General features: G+C 30.7%; 1 long non-coding RNA gene across 1 annotated transcript in view; it reads right to left on the reverse strand.

Annotated features, from left to right (window-relative positions):
- LOC129966905 (uncharacterized) overlaps positions 1–21,252 on the reverse strand; it is a 69,906-nt gene extending 48,654 nt beyond the window's left edge. Inside the window, exon 1 of the long non-coding RNA XR_008784311.1 lies at positions 21,137–21,252. This is a non-coding gene — a long non-coding RNA (uncharacterized LOC129966905). The remainder of the gene's footprint in view (positions 1–21,136) is intronic.
- Positions 21,253–27,173: the final 5,921 nt, after the last annotated feature.

A 27,173-nucleotide genomic window follows, 5' to 3' on the forward strand; every position in this document is an offset into this window, starting at 1 on the left:
ACTTTCTATAGTCGGCAGTAAGATGAGAACTTATTGATGATTTGGGCTGCATTTTGTTTTAATAGCCAAGTAGGTTTAGATTTTCTTGAAAGTCACTAAACTGAAAAACAAAACGCTACGTAGAGACATTGAAGATTTACTACTATTTGAGGAGCTTTTAAGAGACCAGCAATGATAATTTCAACAAGATAATGCGAGTATACATACTACTGAAACCAAAAAAAAATTGGTCAGAATTGAAAAATGTTACAGATTTCGAGTGATTATTGCTAATCCCGGACTTAAATCCGATCGAAAATGTTTGAGACATTATGTGTCGTAAAGTTTATGAAAGCAGTAGGTAATACTTCTCTACTGAAGAGCTGGAGCTTCGATTATGCAGAACTTGGTTTCTTCAATGAACAATCGTATTTAAAAATTAGTTAAGAATAATGGAAACAAGAAACTAAACTAACAAGATATTAAAGTTACATATTTTGTTCTGATTTAGTTAGTTTTTGTTAATTTATATAAACTTTTGACACTTCTAACTTTAGTTTTGCTTATTACTGCAAAATAAAAAATAAGTAATTAAAATTTTCTTTTTGATACATTAGGTATTAAGTACAAGAAAGTACAAGGTGTTTATAATTAAAGTGCAAGTGTTTGAAGGGCTGTAAAAGAAAAACTACTTGCATTATGTTGAAGAAATTTGGTATATGTTATGGGGAAATGAATTACACAATAAAAAAAAATTAGTTCAACTTTTTGTCATAGGTGGCGCTTTTTAATGACAATATTTTATACATTGTAATTATAACGTTTTTCTTTGTTCAAATATGAAATGCGTAATGTATTACAATATTTGTTCAATATGGGATCCTTCAAGTCCTATCAAATGCTGTAGACGCAAGACAGCATAATTCACTGTAGCTCCTCGTGTTTCCTGCTGAATTATTAAGACATGTCTAATAATGCTGCTTTTTAAAGCAACAACAGAGTTAGGTTTGTTCTTGTAGATGCGATCTTTTAAATATCCCCACAGCCAGAAATCATAAGTATTCAAATCAGGTGAACGAGGTGGCCACGTATTTTGGAAACATCTGCTAACTATACGATCCTCACTATAAGTTTGGCGAAGTACTTGTATAACACAATGTATGGTGGTGCACCATCTTGCATGAATATTGTTGAATCGAGGCAGTTTCTGTCTTTCAAAGCTGGGATCCCATTACTTTCTAAAATTTGAGTGTAACTAGTGCCTTTCACGATGCAAGGAATTAACCCTGTTGATGTAAGATTTTCGAAAAAAAATGGACCAATAATAAAGTTAGCAGTTATACCACACCAAGCTGTAACAAACGTTGAATGCAAGGGTTTTCCAAAAAAAGTATGCGGGTTGAATGAGCCCCATATCCTACAGTTATGGATATTGATTTGATCGGATAAAATAAAATGCGCTTCAGCAGTCTACAAAATCTTTCGAATCCATGATTCGTCTTCATCAATTTTGGCAAGATTGAAGTTGGTAAAATCATTTCTTTGTTGTGTATCGCCTGGTTGCAAGTGCTGAAAATTTTAATTTTGTACGGATAGCATCTTAAAATGTAGCGCAAGACTTTGCGTAGTCGCCAATGGTTTGGATAAAATCTTTGCTACACATGTAGTGCTTACAGATCGCTGATCCACTACCCTGAATCAATTGTTTCCCTAATCTCTGCCACAATTTCCCGATTCACAGATCTTCTTCCTCTAGTTCCAAGGAGCACTCCGAGTTCTCCTGTTGCTTCAAATTTATTAATCATTTTCTTTAGGCCATTCACAGACATCGGTCCTTTTCTCAAATCTTTAAGACGGCGATATTCTTTCAAAGCAGCACTATAATTGCTATTCTTTTGGTAATAACATTTTACTAACAGAGCATGTTCTACCTTTGACAAAGTCATGGCAATAGCTTAAGGTTACATGACTTTTAACATCATGATGATTTTAAATTGAAGTGATATTTTGACATAGTATAGAGCAAAACCAACGTTTAAATAATCTACAGCGCCATCTATTGCAAAAAAAGGAACTTTTTTAAATTGTGTAATTTATTTCCCCATGTTGTGTATATAACATATACAAAATTTCTTTAACATACTCCAAGTAGTTTTTCTTTTACAGTCTTTTAAACACTTGCACTTTAATTATAATCACTCTGTATATGTGCATAAACTTGTAGTAATTGATCCAACATTTCTTTAAAAAAGTTACGAAAAATAACAATGTTTAAACTTTTGTGTTAGCTGTAGCATATTAAGAATTATCGTTTCTGAATCAACTAAACCATAGAACATAGCCACCATTTTTTAATGTTCAATTTTATGTCTTTCAGCATTGTAATTTCCCCTGAATAATATTGACTCTAATTAAATAAGTCCATTCTAATTTAAGATCAATGTACACTTTTGCATATCTTTCCATCCCTTTACCAATGAACAAATCAGTATCAACAGAATTTGTTGTCACGGAAAAGTCAAAGCATAGCTACAATTTCTAATCTGACCGGACTTTAGATACTTTGACACAGTTTTCCTTGTCTTGTTCCATAATGCATCGAGTATACCGAATTGGAGTTAAATCTGACTATTTAAATAACTAGTAACAAATTCATGGAAATCCTTCCAATGAACTGTCAGTTGTAAATGCAAAACTTAAAATAAAATCCAGATTGAGTAAATACTTTTAAATTACAGAACTTTTGGCGTAAAAGTATTAAGTTCGATTTTAAATTGTTAGTTTCAGAGACAGAAAAGATTAAGACCATAATTTTTAAGTTAGTTTTAGTCTGATATTTTAAAAGAATAGTACCTTTTTAGTAAAACTAGATAAAAAAAAAGTATTAAGATAATTGATAAACAGAGGTGTCTTTATTTTTAGCTATCACAGATCCATTAAATTGTTTTTACGTAGAAAATTTCATATTTAAATTGATTATAGAATTTGATTAACATCAATCTTGTTATTTGAAAAATTATTCGAATGGATATTTATTAAGACCATCAAATTAGTATGATTACTTTTACTTTTTTAAAAAATCTAAATAACAAATGGCATTATCTGATTTTATATAAATCTTTTTTTTTTTTTTTTTTTTTTTTTGTTCCACTTAAGATCACTTAAGAACGCTATTCATCGAATTCTTTCATTTTGAATTATTTAGACTATTTGTAATTCCTAACTACTTACTTGAATCATAGTTTATTATTTCACCGTATTTTGTAATCATGACATTTAATAAGGATAGATTCCAATTATATCGTCAATGATTTTCTGCATGTTTAATCTTATTCATGACTTTTTTTTACCCGTATGCGAAATACTGAAATACAATCAGAGTTTTGTATTACAATAGTTAATATATAGGTACAATATTTTGCGTTTTTTTGCTCTGTGATGTATAAAATCAAAAAGAAAGGATCGGAAACGTCGAAAAATTCAGCTTTAATCGCTTTATACACAAATTTTATAGATATGTATGAAATTTTGTATCCAAAGAAAGCGGTTCACTGGATATTAAATAAAATAAAATAAAAATCATTTGTAAAGACAATTTTATAAACCTATTACTATTTGCATAGATAATAATATTATTTTTAATTATTGCATTTACTTCATAGGAGTTGTTATTCTACTTTTTCCTACGAAAATAATGCATACCTTTATTTATGTATAAATTATAGAAGTTATAGTTATAAATATAGTTTTACAGAATTGTAGGAATCAAAGAAAAACATTGAAAGGAATCTTACATTTATGGATCGATAATTTGTTGAATTTTAGAACATATTATATAAAAATATTGGTTCCAAAAGTTAAAGTGAATTCATTTGTCTGAAAATTAAAATTCTATAATTTATAAAAATTTCTTAGAAATTGTTGAATTTAAAGAAAAATCGGGAATCATACTAGCATCATGTCATAAATAATCTTTTTCGAAGAATAATAATTTTGGCAGTTTTCCCTGAAAAACTTCAAAATTACAAGATTAAAGAAAAAATAATTGCTAACCATGAATGAAAAATGCTATTTTGGATACTTTCAAAGTATTTCATTGATACCAACAAAAAACTTTTAATTACATAAAACGATTTTGATCAGATATTATGAAAATCTTATGTGAGAAAATATGTTGAAATTATCCCAATTTTTATGTATTAATTAAAATATATTAAATTTATGGATTAGATCATCAATAAATATAAATAAATCATATTTTAGGAATTTATTTATTATTCGCCTGTATTATATAAAAAAACATTCCAATAACTTCATCCCTTGTTTTAAAAAATTATACTAACCAAAAACCACCATTCTTAAAATCGCAATACTTTATTAAAAACCTACTCACTACTTAGAAATCGTAATGGAATAAAAAGAATTTCAATGAGTAGAAATTGCTTAAAAAGAAACCACAAAAAGACAACTTTAAAAAATCAATTGCGCTTTCTTTTCCACGTGTTTCTTTTTTCATTGTATGTAAAATTGAAAGATCAGTTCGGGGTGGGCGTGTCCACTCAGCAGACGATTTCTGGGTGCTCTTGACCTACTTTATCGATGAAACTGTCGGACGCTCCTTTAGCAGCCTCATCCATACAAAGGTGTGGTTGCCACTTTTTTCAAATAAAAGTGGTGTAAGAAGATCAAATAGACTTCGTTTTTCATCTTAAAAGTGCTTTGGGTGAAGAAATGTTTAAAAGCTATGGCCACACACTTTTTTTAAAAGAAAAATAAAGTATAAAAAATGACTTTATGCTTCCATTATGAAACACAATGATAAAGTAAATGTTCTATATAAAAAATTTATTTTTATTATGAAAGTGATTGTTGGAGCTGATCTATCAAAAGTAGATCATCACGTAATTTTAGAAATATCTTTCAGAACAAAGTAAGGGGCTTTTGCAAATTCCTTAAAATGCGTGTTAGTGCCTTTACTTCCTTTTAAAGTTTTATTTCTACTTTCACTATCGTTTTTGCCCTCCCTTATTTTGAACCTTTCCTTTGTATTTTGTTTTTCATTCTCTTTAATGGAGCATTAAGTGCTTTTAAGAACATTAGTAGAATGTAGTTCGTCTTTTCTTAAATAAATGGTGTTTGCAAGATGTGTGAAAGAATAAGATAAAAAAAAAATCCCTAAAATATTAAATGTTGTAGAATGTTTACGAGTTTTATTTTTTAGTGAAAAAGTATTTAGCTGACAAATTTAGTTAGAAAATATCTTTGAATTCATAGGAGCTCAATGAACGTTTTAAAGAATTTTGTTTTATTCCTTTTACTTCATAACTGAAAAGATGGAATTTTGTAATCGGTTTCATACTCATTTCCTAGAGCTTCGAAATTCATAGAAGATATATTAGAGCGTTGAAATTCTGTACATTTGTTTATTTTTTATGATAGTACAGTATTTTTATAATTTCACTTCCTAGTTAGCAGTTAATCTATAAATTTTATTAATTTTTTTTAAAAAGATATTTGTAGTAAATTTGCGAAACATTCATTTTTAGACACAGCAATATTTATAATAATAAATTATAAATTAATGTCTTAAAATAGATATAAATTAATTTAAGCAAAAGTTTGCTTTAGAGTATACTAATAAAAGAGAATTAGTAAGACCTTTTTAAAAAATTTATTTTAAACCTATGCTTCGAATTCATCCAAGTATCGATTAAATGGTAATGGATTTTGAAATCACCAATTGCATTTATATTTAATGAACAATACAACACAGAAATCATCAAGATTAAATTCTGATGTGATCTGAATGATTTTCTAATCCAGTCTATCTCTCATGTCTATCTTTAAAAAAAGTATACATTTTATTTATATAGTCTACCTCCTTAGCATAAAAACCATGGGCAATCATACCCTCTTCCCCGGAGTATAAATGATCCCTCTTTACTCAATACTTCAACTGACTTATGCAGCCGTGCAATATTAATATCAGCCTAAACATTCCAACATAGAATAAAAAAATTATATTCAAAATATCTCTAGAAAGCATATATACGACAAACATGTTGAGGATTATTGGCATCTCAAGTATATACTGGCTTCACATGGAAATCGTAACTCCAAGCAAAAGCATTGAAACATAAATATCAAGTAGGTAGTTCGGCCGACACTAAGCTTAGAAAAAGTATTATACCACAAAGGCAAGAACCAGGGAAATTACAGTAGTAACAACTTGTGCACTTATGAAGTTACAGTAGAAATGTTATCCAAACGTCAATTAATTCGGATTGTCAATTATTCTGATCGCAATAACTAAATCTTTCTGAGTACAAAGGGGAAAAAGAAAGCGAAACAACAAACATTGTTTTAGCTATCATTAAATTAATATGTTTTAAGCTAATTACGGTGAATTTTTTCTCCCCTAAGAAATAATTTTATTCGATAATTATCAATTCATTTGATTATCCAAATCAGATCCAATTCGAATTAATTTAAATAAAAGAAATTCTACTGTATTTCGAAGGAAGAATTTTGTATTCATAGCTTAACATCAATTGTAACTCAATTCAGCATTTGGCACTTTTTGTATCATATATCTGACATTTCATAGAGTTTCATAGAGTGACATTTCATAGAGTTTCATAGAGTGACATTTCATAGAGTTTCATAGAGTGACATTTCATAGAGTTCCATGTGATCTACGATCTTTAAAAAAAGGACCAAAAAATATATTAAAAGAACTGATTCCTATGATTATATTGTTTCTCAGCATGCTCGGCCTCTTACGATGCTATCCGCTAAAATGGTACATGGAGCATTTTTAATGATGCGATTAAAATGAAAGAACTGCCCAAACCATATATTGTTTCCCTATATCACTATATTTCCACATTGTATCAAATTGACTTCTCATTGTAAAATCAGATAGTTTAAACTGCTACCAAATGTGGTTACATTTAAAGCGACTACATTTTCTAACTTCAGCCTTGGCATGCTATTAATGGATGAGACGATGAAGACGATGAAGCCAAGACTTAGAGTCAAAAACTGGAATTTCCTTCAAGAATGAACCTACGAATAATCCTTGCTAATTCGTGATATTTGTTCATCTCAATAAATAAATTTTCATTATCTTATAAAGATTCAATATTTTTTTTCTCTGCACTACTTAAAGAAACTTATTTTACAATATAAGGTAACAGAACTAAAGCATGATATGTCATCAGCAGAAAATAAGAAATTAAGAGTTTTAGATCTTTTTTATTTGAACTAGCCGCCTTTTGTGACCACTGGCCCGCCGACGATATTGATTGTGTTTAATTTTAATTGAATTTCTTGTGCATAACTGATAATCATGTTTTAAATATCAAAGTAATTAGTTAAGAATCAGAGATTTAAAAAATATAAGCTGTACTGTATACCTGTTCTATTAGCGGAATGAAGTCACAAGACATCGCATTTACATGCAAACTTAACAATGCATATCATCTAATAACCATAACCAGCTACTTCGACGCGCCCAAACGCGCATGGAAAATTCTGAATGATCGAACCGCCGCGACAGGGACTCTGCCGGGAACTGTTGAGTCCTAAGGACCATCACCGATCATGGTACAGCCCTTCCCGTGGGAAGTACGTTCCGTCATCGATAAGAAGTAGCCAAACCCCAGATTTCCATACTCACCAAGGTGGTGAAAACTAACCACCATACTGGAAACATCGCATCCTGATTTCTGAGGTGTCCCTAAGTGAGAGAAACATCTAATAATCCAAATCCTCTCTAATGCGGTAATTTCACAATCTGATTTCTCAAGCAAAATGAACAATTGATTCTAGCATGAAAATGATACGGGACATTTTATTTGTATAATATGGGAACGTCAAACAGCATATTCGATAGAAAGTTAAAAAATATTTAATATCAGTACATCGAAAATATTATTTTACATCATAGGAACCTTTATTAATTGATTCTACAAAAAATGTGAAGAAATTAAATAACAAAATAAAAATTATGAATGGCCAAAGAATATTTAAAAAAAAAATAAGAATAGTCATCCCTTAACATTTAACAATGAAAGAAGAATACAACATTAAAAATTTGACAAAACAATGAAAACAGCTTAAATTTCCCTGAAATACTGAAAAATAATGCTGCAAATGTTACATAAAAAAAACTTTTATAAATTGTTAGAATTCAGAAGAAAATATACGCCAAATAAATTGATATTATTAAAAAATTACTTTTTTTTAGATGATTAAAAATCCTTTTTTTTATGTAATTTTCCATAATTTTGTTTTTAGAAAAAATAATTTAAAATCATATTTTTTTCGAGAAACAATCTCGATTAATTTTAATCGAATTAAAATTCTAATTAAGATTTAATAATATTTGCCTGTAAATGTACATTTCCACATTAGATGCGCTGTGTTTTACCTGCAGTACAAACCTTCCTTATAGAGCATACATTCACATATAATATATTATCATACATTCTTTACACCTTAATATTCATAGATATTTGCATAAATAAATTAATGCAAAAATTAGTGGCCTTAGTGACACTAATTCCTTTTTGTCCCTAGAAGCATTACAAATCTAAAAAAGAAACATTTTAATTTACTAATTAATAAATATGGTTACTGTATTTTTTTCCCCACAGAGACCAAAATTTTAAATGAAAAAATAATATCTTCCATCGAATCAAGAAAGTAAATAGCTAATACTTTGTAAAGTTTTTAGGATTTTTTTAAAAAATTTATTTTATGATGTCCATATTCTGTAAAATAAATCCACCAAAGTACAGTCTGGTTACTCAGCTGATCTTTAAAATTGAATTTGAAGAGCATTGTCTTAGTGTCAGAATTTTCATATTCAAATTCAAATAAATTTTCATACGAAATTCAAATGAAATATTCATAGAATATTTCATATTCAAGATATGACTAATGGAGCTAAAAATAATTTTGATCTTAAAAATATTTTATTTCTTAGACTTTTGATCTCATTCTTATGGGAATTGAAATTCAAGAACGTTTTGCAAAAGAGATTATAACTGCATCATAAATGTCTTAAATGAAAATATAAAAGATGGAAATTCTTTTATATATCTTCATTTTTTTTCTTTCCGTACATTTTACCAGCTGGAACAAGTTTATTGAAAAAGTTAAATTTTTTAAAACATATTGCAAATATAAGTTCATTAGATCTCAATTTTCATTTTTCGGAAGATAACATTCTCTCAAATGGAGTATTTTTCAAGAAATAGAACTTTATATATTTCTTTTTAAATCATTACAATTACCGTTAAAATCTGCACCCTTTTTTTTCACATTCGACCTCGCAATCTAAGTGACAAATACCACTTTTCCTTTTAAAAGTAATAAACAGATGTTTCCTAACAGAACAAAAATAAAGGTAATATAAAACAATAATAAAAGAATGTTAAAAAACGGAAAAAAACTGGACTTGTTACGTTGTTTATCGCCGATATTAATCTCCATTTCAGTCATCTCGACTGGCAACTTCTGTTGTTTCGAATAGAATGTCCGTCCTTGGAAAAAAAAACTGGCAGACGTTATTATCACCTTCATATTTCAAAATGGAATTCTTCGTACCCTTTCCATCTTCACAAATCAACTGTTAGGTGGAGCGTATGATTTACAGCCGTTAAAATAAAGATTTAAACATTACCTATTTGTTTTGTTGCAGTTCTTTGCTCTCGATTGTTTGCAAATGTTTAATCATTGAAAAATTGAGAAACTTCCCTTTCTCCTTAATCAATAATAATGGGTTTATCCAAACCTGGATTGCTGTGATGCATAATACATTTGCTTTGTGTTCGAGATAAAAATAATTTCTTGCAATCCATCAGTTGTAAACAAAGAAAACTATTTTGTAGAAATGTAAGTGACATTGATGGATATATATATGTGTGCAAGGAAAGTAGAAAACAATTAAGCAACACATAGCAGCGAAAATATTTTTTTTAATCTTTCAGAAATTTTCAAACAGCAGAAGAGACTTTTTCATTAATAGTCAATGAAAATTCAAAGTTGGCGATTTTTTTTGGAGGAAATGGGAAAAGGTCGGTGTCACAACATAATTCAAAAAGGATTTACTTTTTATATTTGAAACATATTTATAGTTTACCTGTTGGATTAATAATGATAAAGATGCAAAGAAGGTTTTAAATCGCCAAATCATTTTTTAAAAATAATTCTTAAATATTTTCAGAAAAATGTAATAAAAGCAATCAAATAGTATAAGAAATTTACCTACTAAAAGAATTTTAAGTTTATATTTGTAACCATATGTAGTCTCTTGTTCATATTCTATAAATGGTCTTGGTCTATCCCACGACGACCTGCCTACCCGAAAGGGTGTAAGATCTTGAAAGTCGCGGGGGAGAAAATCATTATTTGTTTATTGAAAGTCTTACAGTCATCGCCAGAATATGGACAGTAAATAAGGCTATACATTATAGTTCATTTGACTAAAGTAGAATATTTAAATGAAATAGTTAGCAAACCAATTCTGGGTTCAGGAGGCTAAGTTGAAAAGTACAGATAGAAAGCAGTAACACACATAAGCACAAAAAATATTACAATGTCCAAAGTAAGCAAAACATAGTGTACGGTACAGAAATATCAAGCAATGTACCAATATCTAACATCATATATCTATCCCATTACGTAAAGTGAAAAATAGGTGAATGACACAAATACAAGGTGAAAATACAAAGAAGATCTAGAATGACAAACACATATAAAGAAAACACCACTATAAAATAAATCAAGAATATAAGGAGAAACATACAAAGCTTTTAATAGCTATAATCTACATAAAAAAGCAAGTAATTGTGCATAATAATTACATAAATAAAGAATCAATTAAAAACTGAAAACAATCCAAGATACAGATCCATCATCCTAGAATCTTCCGAATTTCTTCACAAATATCTCTCGAGACCTCACAAATCTTCCCCATCATCCTTAGCAAAGACTCGTTACCGGGTACACTAAGAAACCAATGAAGTTTAGATTCGCCAGAGTTGCGGGTGAGGTGATAAGAACTAGTGAGCTTAGATTCAAAAGTGAAGTGGTCGGAGTCCCCCAGGCCTACATTCTATCCTCCATATTCGATACATGGAGTTCGTCAATTTTTATGCGATGTAACTTCGCCTCCCGTCTAATATTCAGCTATTGGACCTAACGTCACAGCTGTACTGTTATGCCATGTCTTATTTTCTACAACAGTCGCAATAAGTTTTTTTGAAGCTAAATTGCGCCGGCGTCCTGGCATAGGGGTAGCGCGTCTTCCCCGTGATCTGGGCGTCCTGGGTTCGAGTCCCGGTTTGGGCATGATTGTTCTTCCGTTGTTCTATCTGTGAGATGTGTGAATGTGCTCTCCTGTAAAAAGGGGTTGTGCAAGCGAATGATTTATACGTGAGTAGCAAAGTCGTACTCTTGGCCCTAATTGCCGCTGCTAAAAACACAAGAGACGCTCCCCCTCCGGCTTAAATCGCTGTCTTCGTAACCGCGGGCTTGTCCATGGCAAGTGCCATAAGAAACAACAACAAGCTAAATTGCCACACTTGATATGAATCACGCAAGTTTGAATTTATTCTTTTTCTATATACATTTCATTTTGACTCATATTATGTTGCAACCACAAACAGTGGTCTCTCTAAACGTTCTCACATACTCTCATTAAGGTATTACGCCCCCTCCCCCTTGAATGAATTGTGAACCTTGAGTACAGTCACAAATGCCTTGCATGGCATTGGCGAAGAATGGTGATGAAATGTTGTGAATTTAGCACTTTTACTGAATCTATCGTGTGATCCTTGGCGATTTTTTGGTTATTAATTCCAGATATTAAGTAATTGGTACAAAATTTGTGTTTTAGTTTAGCCTGTTTCCAGCCAACTGAGACCAAAATCTGATACAGAACTACAATCGTAGTCACAAATTCACATGCCCAATATCATATGCTTGAGTCAGTGATGTTTGATTCCAAATTTGATAGGTATTTACACTTTACATGTTAGATCCCTGTACCATATTTTATCAGTCCAGCCTTCTTCGTTTTGAAGTAATCATGTTAACTTATATTCGGACAGCCGAACAAATAGGTTTCTTCTGAATCGATTTCGCTCAAAATTTGATATAAATCTACTAATTCGATGTTAAGATTATGCACTACATTTCATCCATCTAGTTGAGAGCGTTTTTGAATTATCTTTGTCACAAACAGACAGACATAATACTAAACATATATTTTTCGAAGATTGCCTAAAACGTGGAAAATATTGAAAATCTCGAATTTGAATCTTTTGCAGATTACAATACTTTTTATATAATTCATATACGAGAAAAAAAAAGAAATATAATTGTTTGAGAGAAAAAGAAATAGTTCTTTTTTCGCAAAGTATCAGAAGTATTCGTTTTAGATTTATTTATGCATGTATTGTATTGTATAATTAGATCTAAGATCTTTAGATAGATCTAATCATCGTTAATAAATTTTTCAATAGTGTAGATAATATATAAAATTTAAAATCAGTCTGCATTTCAGATTTAAGACTTTAGTAATATTCGAAATAATGGCAGAGGAAGTTGTCTCTCCAAAACTTTCTCGCATACTCTCTAATAAAGGTAAGTTTGTATTTTAAACGCGCTTTTCCCCAACCCATTGACAACATAATTTGACCCGAAAAGATAAATCGCATACCAAATTTCATAAATTTAAATCATTACATTTTTGAGTTATCGCGTTTACACGCTTCTGAAAATACAGACCGACAGATAATCAACCTCTGGTTGGATTTGGCTTAAAATTTGATAGATATTTTCAATATAGATGTTAACTCTATGTACCGAATGTTATCCATCTAACTCTCTTCGTTTTGTAATTATCATGTTAACTCATACTCAGAATAGATTTTGATCAAAATTTGATAAAATCTATGTTGTTTCTTATGGCACTTACTATGGACAAGCCCGCTGTTACGAAGACAGAGATTTTAAGCCGGTGGGGGAGCGCCTCTTGTTTTTATAGTAGCGCCATCTAGGGCCAAGGGAACGACTTAGCTACACACGCCACAACCCTTTTTACGGGGCGGACTTCATTCACGCATTTCATTCACTCATCCACAGATCGTAATTTAGACCTGAATCAGAGAACGATCACCCCTGAACCAGTACCCCCAATCTTATTACTCTCGATATGGAGGACTTTGTGACCACGATAGATTTATACGCGCTTCAGCCACCAAGCAAGCGGGGAATTTTCTGCCGGCGGGATTCGAACTCACAACCAAGGGACGCGAATCCAACGCTCTACCAACCAGGCTATCCCGGGCCCCTAGAAATCTATAGATTTGTTGTAAAGATCATATACCAAATTCAAGTCATCTAGATGAAAGCGCTTCTTAGTTATTTTTGGCACAGACAAGCGGATATTTTCCTAAAATGTGCTTTTCGTACCCGAGTCAAAAACATGAAGATTCTTCATAATCTCGAGTTCGAATGTTTTGACGATTACGGCATTTTCTTTATATTTCGTATGCAAGAAAGTAAAAAGAAAATTTTTTGATATACCATAATGAATTCGACGCTTCAAAATTTTTGAAATCCAATGTATATTATTTTTTTAATGTAATCGTCACTTTCTAAATGTACGAAAATGTAAAATTTAATGCACTAAACTCAGCTCTTTCGTTGTTAAAGTAAATAAAAGGATTTTAAGAAAACTATTATAAAAAGTATTTGTTTTTTTAAGAAAAGCTTTATTGGCAGGATTTTCCATCTCACTCTTACTTCATACCCTCATAGGCAAATTAAAATCCATAATAAAAAAATATTAAAAATAAATTGTGTAAAAATGTCATGTACTGAAAATAAATTTTATAGCAAATAAAATTCATATAGTATATGTTTTGGAAGCGCCTTTTTACTGAATAAAATAAAAATACAATCTCAAAAGACAGGCGATGAAAAAGATGCTAAAAAGGCTTTTAAAAAAGCGAGATAAATAAAAAATGAGAATGATAATACTAAAATTAAAAAGTCCACAGAAAAATATTAACAAAGAATTCAACACATAGGGAAATTTGCTTGCTTTGTGTGAAAACGGGGAAAAAAGGTCAACAAATGTAAGATATCTGAAAGACAAGGGGTAAAAATTGTAACATAAAAATAAATAAGAATGACAATGGAGAAATTCAAAGCAAACAGAAAACACTTTGTGAAATCTGCTCAATTTCTAAGTAAAGGAGAAAATTCAATTAGTCAGACAGAGATCTATCTCCGCTGACATCAGCCTTGTATTGCAATATGCTAAATAGCCTAAGACCGGCTCCTATGACCTACGCAAGCTAATACAACTAAATCACAAAATATGTAGTGAGTAAATTACTGCTCCGATATGGAAAAAGAACTTTCAAGAAAGGATCACTTATTTGGAAACTCTGGAAAAGTAATCAGTATGTGAAAGCGTGATTGGCATTCATTTTCACGAAAAGCCTATTAACGTATCTTACTGTGGTTTTCTGATTCAAAATCCCAATTTTAAAAAAAATTACAAGCTGTATATGATGAAACTCTGTGATACCGCAATGACTGAATCAACCACAAACCACATCAACCGGAAATTAAATGCAATTCGTGACTAAATACAAATTTATGTTCCTGTTGTTGTTGTTACTTATGACACTTGCCATAGACAAGCCCGCTGGCGATTTTAAGCCGAGTTTGTGCTGTAGCTTCAGAGAGTAAAGGTCCCTGAGCACCCGAGGGCAGAAGTCTGACTTCTAGCTTATATGAAGATGACATTCACACACACGCTTGCGCAATTTTATTTTTGCAAGGGGGCTCTTTCACACACCTCACAGATAAAACACAGGGTAAAGAACAACCATGCTCGAACCAGGACTCGAACCCGGGACACCCATATCACGAGGAAAACTCTCTACCCCTAGGTTAGGACGTCGGCGTACAAATTTATACTTCCAAAAACAGAGGAAGGCCATTTTTTTTATAAGTTTCAAATAATGGAGTTTTCTAATATTCCATTAATATTTTTAACTACTAAAAATAAACTTTCTTTAATTAAGTGGAATTCAAAATATTCAACTTTTTTTTACTGAGGTAGAATATTGAAATTAATAATGAACTCCACGTTCTTGTCATAGTTTGATATTTTAGTATATATATTCTTTGCTGTGAAACAGATTGAAATATTTCGAGTGTAAGTATAATAAATTTTTAAATCCTCTCACATTGAATAATTTTTTATCCAAATTCATTTCAATAAACAACTAAAATTATGCCCAAAAAGTTATGCATTTTGAGATAAACAACAAACTTCTATAATAAATTATTTATATTATGTTTTAAGTAAATTTTTATTAAGAATTAAGTTCTCAGAATAAGCCGATAAAAATTATGATTAATGAAAACAGCAATATATATTCATTATTAAAAAAAATTGGATCTTCCATTTTTTCCAAAGCAAAAAAAAGCAGATTCCTATGTATTTTTTCAAGATTGAGATTCATTTTATTGTTTGTTTGTTTTTTATTTATCGCAGTAAAACGTTTGAAAATATCAACAACTTCAGATGCAAAACATTATCATTTTGATATCTAATTATAATAGTAAAACTAAAGCAAAAACACCTTATTTGCAAATTTAAAATCTTAAGAAAAAGTATTGATATTAATAAACGAGAAAGGAACGAATATTATATAATTTTTTTAAAATATTTATATGCTTTTTGTCATAAAATAAAATATTAAAACTTTTGCTTGTCCTATAGGAAGTTAATGATACCCTTTTGACTGTTAGCCTTGAAGTAAATCACAGGAAATGTATTTCTAAACAATACTTCAATTTTATAACCTTTTTTTTTCCTCTTATTTTTAACTTGGCTCCCACTATTTGAAGATTTATCATTGAAAAATAACTTCAAGATTATTTTAAAAAGCATAAAAATTTCAAACATTAGAAGACAAAGAGTAAAATGTAACAAGATAAGCATATAATTCATTATTCTTTAGCAATATTTTACCATTCATAACTCGGATGTCATGCAAAGTCTTATTTGATTTGAACCGTATATTTGTAGTAAGTAAAAAAATCAGAGCAAAAAATATATTTAGTGTTTCTAAATATGTAAAGAAGTGAGTTTTCCTTTAATTTCGTATGGCAATCTTAAAAATAGCAGAATGCCTTCATAAAAATCACAGCAGGTCAGATAAAAATTTTTGAATTTTTTTAACCATTATATTAGTAAATTAAATATATGCATACTAAAAGTAAGCAATATTTTCTTTCAGGCAAAACTGAGAATTATGCTGTTTTCTTTAATCGAAAAAATATCTCTTAAAACATATCTACATTTCAAAGGAGAACTCTACGTAGATTAATAAATCTGAAGAGTAATTTATTTCATAAAAAAACAGAATATATAGCTTTATTTTCTACTTATCTTTCATTTAATCCAATCACACTCTTTATACCTGCATTTTTAATATGCAGAGTCGCACTTAGAAGCTCAGAAAAATGTAACCACTTTAATTACGCTGATTTCACAAACGTGGCACATACGTGACATCAAATAGAATAAATTAAATTGACAAACTTTGCCCTTGATTCATCCAATCCTTGGAGATGAGCCAGATATTTGAAGCAAAAGATCATCACTTGAATTTCCATTCCCAGACCTCACCTATCAGCTTTCTCGATCGTATGAAGTATCGAAAAAGGTGAATCGAAAAGTCTTACGTTTCCAGAATTCGTTGAAATGGATATAACTAATCGCAATTCAGGCAGAAGTGAAATTAAAGTCGCTTTATGTGCAAAAATGGTGTGTAAATTACTTGTGAGCGACAGGCCCTCAGCATGTATATGAAAATGTGTAAGTTTTAACTTACTTTCTTGCATTCAGATTTGAATCTTATCATTCGTTTCATTCCATTCGATTTTTTATACCAATTCAAAACAATTATTGACTAAATCAAATAAAATCTACAATTTGTAATTAAGCTCGATATTTTTAAATGCAAAATTTTAAATTCATCGCATCGAAATATGACTCATACGATGAGATAAGATTTTAACCATCAATAATTAATCAATTTTATTACCATTTTAAACATTTTGTTATTGATATAACAAGTTTTATTGAAAACTCATATTTTTCTAGTTGAAACATAGTTTTGTTTTAAGTACTTATATTTATTGCAATAAATATAGAATTCAAACAAAAATGTTTCTAATATAATGCAAACACTTGCGGATTAACATCATTTCTAAAATTCGAAAATATGTATTAATCAACGACAATCAGTAAAAGTTTCAATTTTCAGAATTTCAACTATTTCCATCAATAAATTGCGAAATAAATAAACTATGCACTCTTTCTATCCTTTCTACTAAAAATGGTATAAAAAGTTAAATATAATATTCAAAAACTTTTAATAATGAATAAAAAAATATTTTTCTCTTAACATATTCAGTTCTAATTTTATTCTTAAAAAACACAAGAAAAGAAATTAACTATTCTTATTTATTCTAATAATATCTAATATATTTTCCATTGAAATTGAAAAAAGTTTTAGTTTTCAATTAAATTCTTTAAAAGTGCTTAATTTTTTAAAGTAATAATAATATAACCCCAAAAATATTTTTTACAAAAATTTTTACAAAAATAAAACTATCAAACTGAGTTAACCTAAAACAAATATTTAAATTTATTTGTAATTCTGATGTACTTAAAAAATTAGCGCAGACTTATTTTTTTTTCACCTGTGCAATTATGCCGCTTACATAAAAAAATATTTTCAGGAAGGAAATCAAAAGAAAAATTCGATGCTTTTTAATATCTTTTTGCTCAGAGTCAATTTTTCATTCATCTTATCCCTTCACAATACAATTTCTTGAATGTTTAATTTTCTATGAGCAAACATTAGTTAAAATATTTAAAACTTTACATAAATCAGTTTTAAGTTCATATGTGCATTTCAAAAGTTTATATTCCAAAATTCATGGCATTATTTGAAATGATTGCTTTCGATGTATTTAAAATTTTCTGCCGCACAAACGTTTTTTGGTAAGTGATCAACTTTGGAAGGAAAATGTACAAATGCATATATTACCGAGACATATTCGATTAGTTCATAATAAACTTCAACTTGTGTGGATGTATGAAAAAAGTTTATTTTAATAGGAAAGATATGAAATGGGGAGGTCAAAATTTTGGATCAGTTGAATTCTAATAAATACAATTTCCAGTTTGCAAATATTTGTTTATAGTTCGAACCTTTTTGGACCAAATATTTTCTTTGGATATTTGGAATAAATGTAAGGAATGTTTATAACGACTAATTTTAAATTATTTTTTTACTATTACGAGAAGCCTTTATCGAACTGCTGATTCACTGACATTAAAGTTCAAATTTCAATTAAATCTTTTATGCAGTTAAATTGTTCTTCATGTTTTTCCAGCAAACAATTTTTAAACTTCAAATAATGATAAACATTTGATTCATACTATTTCAGAAAAAAAATGTTACTATTATTTACCTATGTCGCATCACAAAATAAACTTAACTGAATCACAAAATTTAAAAATAATTTTAAAATTTTTAATAAAATTATCTTTGTAAAGACGTCTGCTCAATAATTAACTAAAGAATTATCCAAATCTGCAAAACTTGATTTTAAAAATGATTCTGAGCTCTCAATAAAAGATTGTTATATCTGTAGCAACATTGAAATAGATTTAATTTAATAACAAATTTAAAAGTATTTTAAAATGTGCCATAAAATATTTTTTAGTTTTTCTAAAATTAGAGAAAACTTTTACGATAACTATACCGGTATCATTAAAAAAAATTTGGAAATTGAGGAGAAATTGGTGGCAAAACTCTTGTTGTGCTGCAACATTCTTGAAATCATCATAGAAATACTAAAAAATGTTGCTTAGTTTTTATTTACTTAAGATTTTTAAAACCTCTCAGTGATGCACATTTCCGCCCTCTAAAGTATATCTTCCAACGATTTATTGATAACGGTAGAATGCCAACAGAGACAGATACATGCATAAACATATATGCAAACTATGAACTAAATATAAGGGTTTGATTGCCTTGAAAGCTTGCAGTTAAAGTAAAAACACGTTTTTTAATTTCTTTTTTAACAAGATTTATATTTAATGAATATTTTATCAACTACAAGTTGATTTCAAGGTGTTCTTTCTGTGCCTGTCATTAAAAATTAATTTTGCGCCCTTGAGTAAATAAAATTTAAATTATTACAAAAAAATTGTGAAAACAAAATAATGTTTATAATGAGGCTTTACTAATTTTTTTCTTAAGTTATTTAAATCGAAAATTATTAGACACATGTCATTTGCATATTGTTTGGTGTATAGTCTACATATCAGATAAAATAATGAACAGATTTATTAATATAATTTTATTTCTCATATTATATGCTACATAGAATTTCTTTTAATCTTCAAGATTAAGAGCATTTACAAATTAGTAAAAAAATTATCTTATTTAGTCGTTGGTTTTTCTCAAGAATCGTTTCCTTATAATTTTTCTAGATAAATATATTTTAAAAAAATAATTAATACTATATATGATGGATATGTAAAAAACATTGAAAAGTTTCGACCGTTTCGAAAAATATAATTGCTAAGATAAAAGTATTCATTATTTTCCATCATTTTTCATTTTTCATTTATCTTTTTTTTTTTTTTTCAACTACCACAGATGTTTAACATTAATTTGAGTTCAGCTTATTTTTATACACAGAAAATTATATACTAATAAAAAATCTATCATCTTTTGCATAATATTTTAAAATTTGTTCCATATTTCTCATCTGTTAAAAGTTAATATCCTCGTTTTTTTAATGATTTGAAAAGCAATGAGATGTAGTCCATTGAATAATTTTGATTCAAAAAAATGATTTTTTCTCAAAAAAAAAAAAAAAAACTTTCGTTGTTCTAAAACGGGAAAATTTAATATTCACAAATCGGGAACTTGAAATTCAAGAGCATTTCATATGTAAGTTGACCCTACAAAGTGATCATCTCACAATTTTAAAAAAAAATTAAAGTATTCAAATATGAAAAAGATTTTATCAAATCAATGAAGTAGTATAAATCGATCAACAAACTAATAAAACTCACTTGAAAACTATGGTCGAAAATATCACGTATAAATTAATTCTGCTGTTTGTATTCTTTCCTCACAAAATTTTTCAATTTTAATTTACAAATTTCTATTTTATTAGCTAATCGCTATATTCTTTTTAAATAACATAGATAAATTAATTCTTATTATGCTTAGTAACATTTATAAAATTATTCACACATTCTACAAATTCATCAATCTCTAATGTAAACAAGGTAAAGCAAGGATAAAAATCCACTTAAAAAGCAAGTTCAATGACCGGTTATGAAATATTGCAACCATATTTCTCAAAAATTAATTTTATTTTATTTAGATATTCTAGAGCTTTCTTTTCACTGGATCCTCCAATAAAATAAAATCCTTTTTTCTCTCATTTAAACCAAGTGAATTTGTTGTTTTATTCTTTTTGTTTTGCAAAGAATTTTAGAACATCTAAAATTGTCAATGCTTTCTAGACATACAGCGGTATAATAATGCAGTGTTGGGTAGAATCTTTACTCTTCAGTACTACATGGAAATGGAAATAAGATAAACATCAGTGCTTTCTTTCATTTTCTGTGATCATTGTAACAAAAATAATATGGAACTCCGTGGAAGGGAAAATAAGCTTTGTTCCAGGTCATCCGTAACTGACCAACAATAATTAGCAAAACAAATTGACTGTAATCAAGTAAAATTTAAAAACGCACTGAAATGCAATTCATTGGAATCCAAAAAAATTTAAGATTGTATTACAATTATTGTATTAAGATTGTATTTAACTATTTACATGAATAACAAGAATCGCAACCTCTCTATAGTACAATTTATATTACAGATTTCAGTTGCACAATTTAAAGAATAATCAAAGAATATCATTTCATCCATTTCTTTCCCCGGCTTTGCTTTAATCACAACGAATGGATTTTACATTAAAATTATTAAAGACGATAGCAATTGTATAATACCTGCGAACTAAAACCAACCATGCCCGATTAAAAACCATCCTTTCATTTCGCCCAAACGAGGCAAATCTCCAAAAGCAATCTGGCGAGTCCTTCAAGCCCAAATCTGGATCATCAACTCATCTCGAGGAAGAAAGAGAATCCAGAACACTTTCCTTGCAATCGTCGAAATCATCCATCCCACTCGCAAGGCAGTTTGCAAGGTCGACTTGCTGGAAACACGTGTTCAAAAAAGGCTCCAGTTTTTTCACCGCCTCATGTTTTCTTCTTTGTTTCGAAGATACCTGTTGCTGTGAAGGGAGAGGCTGCGGAAACACCCTTTTCCTTTTTCTTTTTGCTGTCTTCTTTCCGAACTGTTGTTTTTCAAGATTCTTTCTACTTTGAAAAAGTGTAAAATCATTAAGTATTCAAAAGCTGTGGTTGCAACAAAAGACAATTTCGTTGATTGTGTGTCTCTGCTGCTAAAATGACTAATAACCGATCTTTATTGCGCCATTGATTTAACTTAACGTAACCAAATCTTTATGCACTGAATCAGGTGCATATCAATGATTCTGATACAATCAAAAATGCTTTGAATAGTATGTTGCAATAACTTTTAATAAAATACAATCATTTCCTGTCATTAATAAGAAGAAAAAAAATAGAAAGTAACTTTTATAAGGCCATTCATAACGATCTCCTGTATCCAGCAAAAACATGCCTGATACCATAAAAGATCTTAAGCTATAAATGAGGAGTGATATACAAAATTAGATTAAACTAAAATATAAAAGAAGAAATGAAAAACACAATGAATGTTTTTGATAAAATATATAATTTTGTATCATGTTTCTCATATTCTTATTTTTAATTATTTTATAAATATAAATAAAGTAGTCACCTCTATATCCACCTTTGGAGATCAGTTGGTTCGCCGAGTGTATTGGTCGTGTTTAATTAAGTCAAATCTTTCATACATTATTTAATACTCGTATTTCTTAATAAAACTATTTTAAATCATCCAAATGTGACCGATATCAAGGTGATCTTATTTTAACAGCTTTACATTCGCTCAATTATTGAATGCATGAACACTTTCTAATGGAATAAAGATCAGTGACTTCGTGTGGCTATTAATTTCACAACCATTTCGGTCACCTATTTTTTTTTTTACTGCACGGCATCTTTTTCAGTACAGAAAATTCGCCCCCCCCACACACACACCTTCTCCTTCTTCATACAAGCTGCGTAAATAAAAAGTAATTTTCTGTTGTAACTGTCAACAACGGAAAAATATTACTAAATTAAATATTTGTAAAAACTATGAAAACAGTTTATTTTAATTGCAAAGACAAAAAATATTATTGGGAAACTGCAAAAATTTGGAAAAATAGTACACCAACTAAATTTATATTATTAAAAAGAAGGAATTTTAAAGTGATATCAAAATTATTTTTGTAGTATAATATTTTCAAAAATTAGAGCAGGAAAACATTAAAATCTTACTTAATTTCTAAGTAGAAATTCCAATTTATATCTAAAATTTAATAGAGCCAAAATGTATTTGTGTCAAATTTAGCATCTCTAGATCAAACAGCTTGCTCAATAAAGCGAGTGTTAGTATATGCACGAGCAGACAGATACATCATTGGGTCGGGAAAAGGGAGGAGATATTTTATATCGATTTAGTCACATTTCTTTATTATATATATAGTTTTCAATACAATAAAATATATAAAACTTCTTTATGGCCAAATCAGCAATGCCTTTTATTTAGTCATAAAGAAGTAGAAAATGTTTTTTTTTTTCTCTCATTTGACAAAATTTTAGCAAAATACATAATTGAGATTTTAGGAAAATTCTTGTGAAATGTAAGGAAGCAAGAGAAAAATCTAAGAAAAATACCGACCGATTCTTGAATTAATACATAAAACTTTAGAAAAAAAACAGTGACGAATTTTTAAAAAACAAAATTGACTTTTGATAGTGTACAAAAGAAAAGAAATTTTTTTTACTAAGAATGAAAAAGTGGAAATCAAAACAAAATTTTAATCAATTTATGGATGAAACAATTGTGAGGCTTTAATAGAAAAATTCTAGAATAAATTGGAATTTTAATCCCATTAATATTAGTTAGTTAGTTAGTTAGTTAGTTTGTGATTTTTTGGCGCAAGGGCCATATTTGGCCATGCTGCGCCAATAGTATGGTAGAAGTTACTGGTCTAATGGTATGGTGAATTATTTCAGTAAAAATCAAATGCAAATTTTAAAATATGAAGTGTTCACTATAGTAAGCAAGGTTAAAAGTGTAAAAAGATTTGCTATTTAAATATGATGATAAAATCCAATTGCTTTCAGAAATGTAAAAATGTTACAATGGGGATTTTCTCCCACTAAGTCACTGATACTCGGACATGATGTATTAAAATAGCGTATTCGTTGATGATTGAAGACAGGGCATTCTAATAGTATGTGAATAACCGTAAAATCGACATGGCACGTTGTACATTTGGGACACCCTTCACCAAACAAAAGGTGTTTGTGTGTGAAACGGGTGTGACCGACGCGCAGTCGCGTTCTTTTGATATCATGCTCTCGCACCGGGAGATTCGGCCACAATTTGATAGAAGGATGAATAACCCGTAATTTGTTAGAGACCTGCAAATCCCAAGATTCTTGCCATAATCTGTGGATTAATTTGCCAAGGTGTCTTTTTACGTCTGAGTAGGGAATTGAACATTGTAATGAAATGGTAGCTGTCTTTGCGGCAGCATCGGCTAATTCGTTGCCGTAAATACCAACGTGGCTAGGTAGCCAACAAAATAAAATTTCGAGTTCCCTAGCTTGTAGGGTCCACAAGTGAGATAGAATTCTTAAGGCTATGGGGTGTGTTCCATTCCGAGGATGGCTGAGAGCCTCAAGAGAACTCTTACTATCTGTATAGATACAGAATTTACGCGCAGGGAGATTAGAGATTTTCTCTACAGCAATCAAAATAGCCATCAGTTCAGCTGTCAAAACAGAGCACAAATTATTCAGTTTATAGCTGAATGTATCTTCTGCAGTAACGACACTACAACCGACATAGTTACTTGTTCTGGACCCATCAGTAAAGATGGGAGTGTAACTGGCATATTCAGTTCGGTGATACTGATAAAGTTTTTGAAAGATAATTGATGCATTAGTAGATTTATCATATGTGGAAAAAGGATTTAAATATGAAATTTGGGGAACATCCCATGGAGGAACATCAAAATTGGTAGTGTGCTGTATTTCAACGTGTAAAAGATCTGAATCTACGAGAAATTGTTTTACCCTTTCGAAGAAAGGAAGGATATTAAAAGGACGCGCATTATACAGTCTCGAGAGGCCAATAGGAATTTTCATGCGACCAACTGGATGATTATGACAAGACTGCAAACGGAAAAAATATCGGGTACTTAACTTTCTACGACGCAGATATAGGGGCAATTGTTGACAGATTACATATAAACTCTGCACTGGCGATGTGCGGAAAGCCCCCGAACATATTCTTAAGGCAGAGTGGTGAACAGTGTCCAAACTACGCAAAACACTAGTTCGAGCGGAACCGTACACCTCGCATCCGTAATCAATAAGTGAAAGAATCACAGCCTGATAAACACGAAGTAGAGATGCACGATCTGCTCCCCAGGATGTAGTTGAGAGGACTTTCAAAATATTGAGGGACCTCTCACACTTCTTCCGCAATTGACGGACATGTGGAAGGAAAGTAAGCTTCCGATCAAACACTACTCCTAAAAAGCGAATCTCATCAACAACTGTTATGTTAATACCACGAATATAAATTACAGGATCTGCATGGAGGCTTCGTTTCCTACAGAAATGGACACAACGGCTCTTTTCAGGAGAGAGAGTGTGCCCATTTTCATCACACCAGTTTATAAGCTTGTCAACAGCTTTCTGAAGCTGTCGCTCAATCAAGGCCATGTTAGATCCCTGGCAAGAGATCTGAAGATCATCAACGTACAGAGTGCCAGTTACAGATGTTGGTAAAACTTGAAGCATTTGATTTAAATGAAGTATAAAAAGAGTGACACTTAAAACACTTCCTTGAGGGACACCCTCGCTTTGAACAAAAGTCTGAGAAAGCGTTTGTCCTATCCGAACCTTAAAAATACGAGTTTTTAAAAAATTTTGAATAAAAACTGGCAGATTGCCTTTAAAACCCAAGTCAAACAAAGAGCGGAGAATACCAAAACGCCACGTGCGATCATACGCCTTTTCGACATCAAAGAATATAGAAACAAGATGGTTTCTCTGGACAAAGGCGTTGCGAATTTCCGATTCCAGAATGACAAGGTTATCAATCGTAGACCTTCCTCGACGGAAACCGCTTTGAGAGGGTAAAAGGTACTCATTCCTCTCTAATTCGTATACAAGGTGTGCATTAATCATACGCTCTAATGTTTTGCATATGCAATTAGACAGAGCTATCGGTCTATAATTCAAAGGATCGTTAGAAACTTTTCCGGGTTTAAGAATGGGAACAACAATTGCTTCATACCATTGCGAGGGAAAACTTTGTTCGCACCAAATTCTGTTAAACAATCGCAAGATTTGCAAAAGAGAAGTTTCGTTTAAGTGGCGAAGCATGCTGTATGTGATCCCGTCAGGACCTGGACTAGTGTCGCGAGCCTGAGAAAGAGATCTCTTTAATTCAAATAACTGAAATTCACAATTATACGAGAGATGTCTGCGGGTTTTGAAATTCAACCGCATATGCTCAGCTCGTCTCTTAGTCGCAAGGAAGGTAGGATTGTATGAATTGGGGCTTGAAATTTCAGCAAAAGTTTCACCAATAATATTCGCAATATCAAAAGGTGAAGAATATGAATTATCTCCCATTTTCAATACAGGGAAAGCAAACTCTTTATAAATACCATTTGCCGCTTTTACTTTCCTCCATAATTGTGCGCTACTTGTTGCTGATGTGATTGAACTGATAAATTTCCGCCACGACTCTTTTTGACTAAGACGTCGGATTCGGCGAGCATTTGCTCTTGCCCGCTTGAATGCAATAAGATTTTCCGAGGTCGGATACCTGCGGAAAGTGCCCCATAATTTTCTTTGTTCCTTATAGGCAGTCTGACAAGCGTCGTTCCACCATGGTTTACGAAATTTTCGTGGATATGTTGAACGTTTTGGAATTGTCACATTAGCCGCATTGAGTATACAATCGATGACATTTTGCATAGCATCCGTTATATTAAAAGAAGAAACCATTGTATTGGTAATCGAGGCATGTCTAGAGAATGCTTCCCAGTCTGCCTTTTGGAATATGTATGTCGATGGACTTTTAATCACTTTGCCACCATCAGCGAAAGAGATTATCAGGGGAAAATGATCGCTATTATGAAGATCATCTTCAACTGCGAGATTCAATGAAGGAAATAGTGCTGGAGAACACATAGCCAGATCAATAGAATGAAACGTACCAGTAGATTCGTGAAAGTATGTTTTTTCCTCATTATTGAGCAGACAGAGACAGTTATCAGAAAGGAATTGTTCAATCTGTCGCCTGATCTGTTCAATCTGAGGTTAATACTGTTGGAACCCCATAGGGTACTGTGTCCATTGAAGTCACCCAGTAATATGAAAGGTGTTGGAAGCTGGTCGACTAAAATATTTAGTTCATCTTGGGAGATGACGTCATTTGGCGATAGATATATGCAGCAGACCGTGACTAAAGTTCTAATATGAACCTGGATAACCACAGCTTGCAAAGAAGTATGTAAGTTTAGAATAGTGCTGGGATAATTGTTTGAGGTGAAAATACATACGCCTCCAGAGTTTGAGATATCAGTATCAACATCCCTACGCACGCAACTGTAACCCCGTAACTTCAGAGAAGTATCTGGTTTCAAGAGCGTTTCTTGCAATGCAACGCAAACGGGATGTGAAGCATTAATAAGAGCTTTGACGTCCTCTAATTTCGACCGAAGACCACGACAATTCCATGAGACGAAACTAACCATTAAGGAATAAGAGGGGAGCTGTTATCAGCACCAGTAGGCAG

Source organism: Argiope bruennichi, chromosome 4 (genome assembly GCF_947563725.1).
Source record: "Argiope bruennichi chromosome 4, qqArgBrue1.1, whole genome shotgun sequence".
NCBI classification, from domain to species: domain Eukaryota; kingdom Metazoa; phylum Arthropoda; class Arachnida; order Araneae; family Araneidae; genus Argiope; species Argiope bruennichi.